Raw genomic sequence first — 7,376 nt, 5'->3', positions numbered from 1 at the left:
GTTTTCAAGGGTCAAGAGAGGAGGATGATATAATATGATCAAGAAGAGTGAAAGCTCTAAGCTTGGGGATGCCCCGGTGGTTCACCCCTGCATATTTCAAGAAGACTCAAGCATCTAAGCTTGGGGATGCCCAAGGCATCCCCTTCTTCATCGACAAAATTATCAGGTTCCTTCTCTTGAAACTATATTTTTATTCGGTCACATCTTATGTACTTTACTTGGAGCGTCTGTTTGTTTTTGTTTTTGTTTTTGTTTTTGTTTGAATAAATTCTTGTGTGGGTGAGAGACACGCTCCGCTGGTTCATATGAACACATGTGTTCTTAGCTTTACTTCTAATGTTCATGGCGAAGGTTGAAACTGCTTCGTTAATTGTTATATGGTTGGAAACGGAAAATGATACATGTAGTAATTGGTAAAATGTCTTGGATAATTTGATACTTGGCAATTGTTGTGCTCATGTTTAAGCTCTTGCATCATATACTTTGCACCCATTAATGAAGAAATACATAGAGCTTGCTAAAATTTGGTTTGCATAATTGGTCTCTCTAAGGTCTAGATAATTTCTAGTAAAAGTTTGAACAACAAGGAAGACGGTGTAGAGTCTTATAATGTTTACAATATGTCTTTTATGTGAGTTTTGCTGCAGCGCTTCATCCTTGTGTTTGTTTCAAATAAACCTTGCTAGCCTAAACCTTGTATCGAGAGGCAATACTTCTCATGCATCCAAAATCCTTGAGCCAACCACTATGCCATTTGTGTCCACCATACCTACCTACTACATGGTATTTCTCCGCCATTCCAAAGTAAATTGCTTGAGTGCTACCTTTAAAATTTCTATCCTCTACCTTTGCAATATATAGCTCATGGGACAAATAGCCTAAAAACTATTGTGGTATTGAATATGTACTTATGAACTTTATCTCTTATTAAGTTGCTTGTTGAGCGATAACCATGTTCCTGGGGACGTCATCAACTACTCTTTGTTGAATATCATGTGAGTTGCTATGCATGTCCGTCTTGTCTGAAATAAGGGAGATTACCGCTAGAATGGTTAGAGCATGCATAATGTTAGAGAAGAACATTGGGCCGCTAACTAAAGCCATGATCCATGGTGGAAGTTTCAGTTTTGGACAAATATCCTCAATCTCATATGAGAAAATTAATTGTTGTTGAATGCTTAAGCATTAAAGAGGAGTCCATTATCTCGTTGTCTATGTTGTCCCGGTATGGATGTCTAAGTTGAGAATAATCAATAGCGAGAAATCCAATGCGAGCTTTCTCCTTAGACCTTTGTACAGAGCGGCATAGAGGTACCCCTTTGTGACACTTGGTTAAAACATATGTATTGCGATGATAATCCAGGTAATCCGAGCTAATTAGGACAAGGTGCGGGCACTATTAGTATACTATGCATGAGGCTTGCAACTTGTAAGATATAATTTACATAACACATATGCTTTATTACTACCGTTGACAAAATTGTTTCTTGTTTTCAAAACCAAAGCTCTAGCACAAATATAGCGATCAATGCTTCCCTCTGCGAAGGGCCATTCTTTTACTTTTATATTGAGTCAGTTCACCTATCTCTCTCCACCTCAAGGAGCAAACACTTGTGTGAACTGTGCATTGATTCCTACATACTTGCATATTGCACTTGTTATATTACTTTGCATTGACAATTATCCATGAGATATGCATGTTACAAGTTGAAAGCAACGGCTGAAACTTCATCTTCCTTTGTGTTGCTTCAATGCCTTTACTTTGAATTATTGCTTTATGAGTTAACTCTTATGCAAGACTTATTGATGCCTGTCTTGAAGTACTATTCATGAAAAGTCTTTGCTTTATGATTCATTTGTTTACTCATGTCATTTACATTGTTTTGATCGCTGCATTCATTACATATGCTTACAATAGTATGATCAAGGTTATGATGGCATGTCACTCCAGTAAATTATCTTTGTTATCGTTTACCTGCTCGGGACGAGCAGAAACTAAGCTTGGGGATGCTGATACGTCTCCGACGTATCGATAATTTCTTATGTTCCATACCACATTATTGATGATATCTACATGTTTTATGCATACTTTAAGTCATATTTATGCGTTTTCCGGAACTAACCTATTGACGAGATGCCGAAGGGCCGCTTGCTTGTTTTCTCGCTGTTTTGGTTTCAGAAATCATAGTAAGGAAATATTCTTGGAATCGGACGAAATCAACGCCCAGCATCTTAGGATCCCACGAAGCTTCCAGAACACCCGAGAGGAGCCAGAGGGGGGCCACAGGCCCACCAGACACTACCCTGGCGCGGCCAAGGGGGGGCCCGCGCCCCCCTGTTGTGTCGTCGCCTCGTTGACCTTCTGACGCCGCCTCTTCGCCTATTTAAAGGTCCCTGACCTAAATCTTCGATACGGGAAGAGCCACGATAAGGAAGGCTTCTCCATCGACACCGCTGCCATCTCCACCGCCATCTTCATCAACTCTGCTGTCTCCCATGAGGAGGGAGTAGTTCTCCATCGAGGCTAAGGGCTGTACCGGTAGCTATGTGGTTAATCTCTCTCCTATGTACTTCAATACAATGATCTCATGAGCTGCCTTACATGATTGAGATTCATATGAGTTTTGTATCACTATTCATCTATGTGCTACTCTAGTGATGTTATTAAAGTACTCTATTCCTCCCGCACGGCGTAATGGTGACGAGTGTGTGCATCGTGTAGTACTTGGCGTAGGTTATGATTGTAATCTCTTGTAGATTATGAAGTTAATTATTGCTATGATAGTATTGATGTGATCTATGCCTCCTTCATAGTGTGATGGTGACAGTGTGCATGCTATGTTAGTACTTGGTGTAGTTGTGTTGATCTATCATGCACTCTATGGTTATTTAAATATGAATATCGAATATTGTGGAGCTTGTTAACTCCGGCATTGAGGGTTTGTGTAATCCTACACAGTTAGTGGTGTTCATCATCCAACAAGAGAGTGTAGAGTCTAGCATCTATCTATTTATTCTGTTATGTGATCAAAGTTGAGAGTGTCCACTAGTGAAAGTATGATCCCTAGGCCTTGTTCCTAAATACTGCTATCGCTGCTTGTTTACTGTTCTACTACATCTGTACTATCCGCAATATTACCACCATCAACCACACGCCAGTCCTGGGCAGCAAAGCACTTTTCTGCCGCCGTTACTACTGCTCATACTTATTCATACCACATGTATTTCACTATCTCTTCGCCGAACTAGTGCACCTATTAGGTGTGTTGGGGACACAAGAGACTTCTTGCTTTGTGGTTGCAGGGTTGCATGAGAGGGATATCTTTGACCTCTTCCTCCCTGAGTTCGATAAACCTTGGGTGATCCACTTAAGGGAAACTTGCTGATGTTCTACAAACCTCTGCTCTTGGAGGCCCAACACTGTCTACAAGAATAGAAGCACACGTAGACATCAGCGGGTCGCATTAACCACCCGTTCGGTTAATTTATGCAAGTAAAAATGGGATCTCAATCAGTTAATTTATGCAAGTAATCATAGGATCTCAATCAGTTATTTTATGCACGAATCAAAAGATATCAACCGTTTAATTTTGTAAATAATCTGGAATGTGTTCAAGTTCAGATCTGGAATCTGTTTCTTTGCCTATGATGAATCGGTGGGCACAGATTTTTACAGGGAGGGTTCAGCGAACCATTTCTGTGTACAAATCTGTTGTGCATGAGCTTTGGTTCGCTGACTACATCCCTGTAGACATATAATCGTGTCCATTCTAACTGAGGCTGCCTCTGTTTTTCCTAACTTTGTTATCATGCACGTTCGTCATTGTTGCAACTCATTCACTACTAGTTCCCGTTTGATATGTATCAACTGTCTGGCAGCGACGTCGGCAGCGACGACGAGCACCATGACATCAAGACTCGCCAGGTGCTGCGGAGGCTGCAGGTCGGCCAGTACGTCTCCTACTTCGCCAAGGGTGTCTACAGGTGCCCCTTATGCACTAGGAGGCTCGGCGGCACTGACTTCAACTGCCTCCTCACGCATGCCGAGAACATCGGCAACACCAACCCCAAGGTCGGCGCGTCGGTGAACCCCCACTCCTTCCGCGCCAAGCACATGGCGCTTGGCATGCACCTCCGCAGCATCCAGCGGATGGAGATCTCCGTCGGGCGCATGCCTCCGCTCAAGCCCAAGGCTCCCAAGGGGAGCAACAAGTGGAGGCAGAGGCAGATGGGGTAGGCGGAGTCCTGGACGTGTGCTGTTGCTGCCTCCTCCATTTTGTTGTTGGGATCCCTTTGTTGTTAGCTAGGGATCCCTTGTTGTTATGTTGTTAGTATGATGGTGCTGTGAAGAACCTCGAACTCGTTACTATGTTTGGCTGCTGTATGCAGCTTATTATCTAGGGAGGGATCCCTATTATCTATCCCTATTCTATTATATGACCGTGTGAATTTATCGTACATTCCCTGTAGATTTGCTTCTAGATTTAACTACATACATATGGACCAGATGGAGTACTAGATTGGGCTCCTTACTAGATTTGCTGCCATATTGGGCAAACAACGAGGGCCAAAAGGCACAAATAATAATTGAAGAAAGACAGAAATGCAAGCTTCTCTATATTTGATACTAATTAGGTGAAAAAAGGCAGAGGGAAGGAGGCGGAAAAGGTACTCTTAAAAGGGAAAATGCCAATTTGGGTCGAGAGAGACAAAACCCAGCTCCTGCTCACGTGCAACCAAACGCTATCTCGTCCTATCCCACGCGGTCCCTTTCTACCAGCCCCACGCGACACGGGCCCACACGACGCGGCCCCACACGTCAGCACGAAATGGTAAACTAAACGGGAATCCTGCCGTCTGAGCTGCTTCTGCGCGTTTCAAACAAGGACTTGGGGAAAACTGAGGAAAAACTAAGGAGCTGGGGAAAAATGAGCACAACTAAGGACCCGAGGGCACGAAAATAGAAATCCCTATCTATAATTATTTTTGCACTAAAAAATTGAGGGAGATTTCACATTGATATGTTATCCTATGTAGAACCTAGTTTAACCTAGCCCAAGCGGGGGTAGCCCCCAGCCACTCTAACCCTGGCCCGGGGAGAAGAAAATGGGTTGTTTTGATCTTGCCCCCCCCCCCGAAAGCGTGCGTTGTGTCTATCACGGGTTTTAAAGCACCCTCTGGCATGTCAGGGAGGAATGGCTGAATCGGCATTTTCCGTGGAGCCTGGCCCGTTCGAGTGTAAAATGTGAAAGAATGCACGCCCTCATGCAACGGTTGCACGGGCGAAGAAGCGCGGGAGATGCCTCATTGACTCATGTGCATGCACTCCACTCCAATCACCGCCCTCTCTCTCCCCTCACTCACACGGCCTATCATGTCCCATCAGACACCACATCCATGTCTTCCCCGCCCCCTCCGTCTACGGATGTCGCGGCAAGCTTAGACCTCGACAAGCCAGAAGGCACACGTGCATCATTCGCGACTATGAAGTCGGCTGACTCCGCAACGCGGCGACGGTGATTGACAGTCGTGTCAGTGCTAATCAATCGTCGCCCTTCGCATCGAGGCCGATTGTGAGCATGAGGGCAGCTGTAGAGGCCATAGCGACCACCGGTATTTAATCGGCGGCTCCCTTGATGGGGACATTTAACAACCCCCCCCCCCCCACACACACACAGGCACACGCGCGTGCGGGCACGCATCAACCATAGCAGCGCGTGCAACCGGCTCGAGCCGGTAGATGGAGCTACCGCCAGGGTTCGTCCCTCTTTCGTGGCATGCTTTGCCACGAGCAAGGGATCCACCTGCAGTTGCTCCTTCTCCAACATCGTCGGTGGCCCCGCCTGTAGTAGCTCCAGCACCACAGCCTCCGGCATGTGCGCTGGAACCATCGGCACCACCTGCAGTACATCCAGCACCGACATGAGCGTCGAGGGTGCCTCCTCCGATGGGTCCACTCTCACTCTGTCTGATGGTGAGTTCTCTGTTCCCCTTTTTTATATAGGATTTATAGATTCATCCGTACGTAGTTCATCTGATTTGGGTTTGGGTCATTCGATTTAGACTAGAATCATGATCTCTTATTACTTATGTGTGTGCCTGTACATGTAGGAGTCGTCGTGCGTGATCGGCATTACCATGCCAGGGTGGTGACCCGCGCCATGGCATGGTGGCTGCCTAGGCATTGGCAAACATGTCAATGCCAGTGCGACGATCACCATTCAATACAGAGAAAGGGTTTAGGATCCCCTGTCTCCCCTTTTCTATAATTTGGTGTCTGAATTTCTTTTCCAAATGCTCTCTATAGCTGCTGAGAAAAACCTTATTTCTAGGTTTTTGTCTAATTTTAGGCCTGGGGTATCATCAGCTTGCAATACGCTGATGATACTCTCATATTTCCGAAAAAGATTGTGAGGCAGCCATGAACTTAAAATGATTGCTATTTGTTTGAACAGATCTCAGAAAGGGTAGTTATGCAAAATCCGATAAAAAAATCCCCCAATCTTCCTGCTCCTAGACCCTATTTTGCTCTGGCTTTTAGGTTAGATTCAATCTTATTTTCTTTCAATCTTTCTCACCGTGTCTATTTCCCCGCTTCTTTTCCAAACTAGTAAAATGGAATCATTTCAAAAGGACGTCCAGAAAATAAGGCTAACCCAATTTGCCTCTCCAAAACAAAAATTTTGGAAAAAGATAAATGCTAGCGCACGAAACTGATTGATCGAAATGAATCATGAAGAGGATATTAGAACCTCGAATTGGTTTACCATAATGTCCAAATTAATTCGAAACTCTTCATAAAAGTGATTTGATCCCTCTTAACTTGCACGAAGAAGAAGCAGATACTTTCTACGTAAATTTTGGGCTGCAAAATCAGGGAGTTCCCTCTTAAATATCTGGGTGTTCCACTACATTATAGTAAAACTGATCGCTGATGTCAAGTATTTGGCAGCATGCTTTCCCCTCCCTAAATTTTTTTTTTCTGAAGATGAACCATAATATATTACGCAAGCAAGCCACCACATGAAAAACTTTCCGGTCTCCTTCGATATCCTGGTAAGAAAAAGAGTGCGTAGAAAACTTGTCGTTCTATGTATAACTAGTGACAATCAAGAAAACACAAGCATGTCAATAGTTTCGGAGAAGAACAAGCGATGGACGTTTTCTGCCACTATGTCACTGCTTCGTCCTAAACCTGTGACACGTGTCACCAGTACACGTCATGGAGACCAGTTCACAAGCTACATCAGACGATCGTTTTTTTGCCCGTCAATGGTTCGGGTTACCACCGGCGGACTTTCGTTTTCTCGTCATGCGAGCAGTTGCGGATATAAGCCTTTTCCCATTAGTTCTATAGCTTGATCGGCTATCACGCG

The sequence above is a fragment of the Lolium rigidum genome, chromosome 2, assembly GCF_022539505.1.
Source record: "Lolium rigidum isolate FL_2022 chromosome 2, APGP_CSIRO_Lrig_0.1, whole genome shotgun sequence".
Lineage (NCBI taxonomy): Eukaryota > Viridiplantae > Streptophyta > Magnoliopsida > Poales > Poaceae > Lolium > Lolium rigidum.
Note: the sequence above shows the minus strand (reverse complement) of the source record.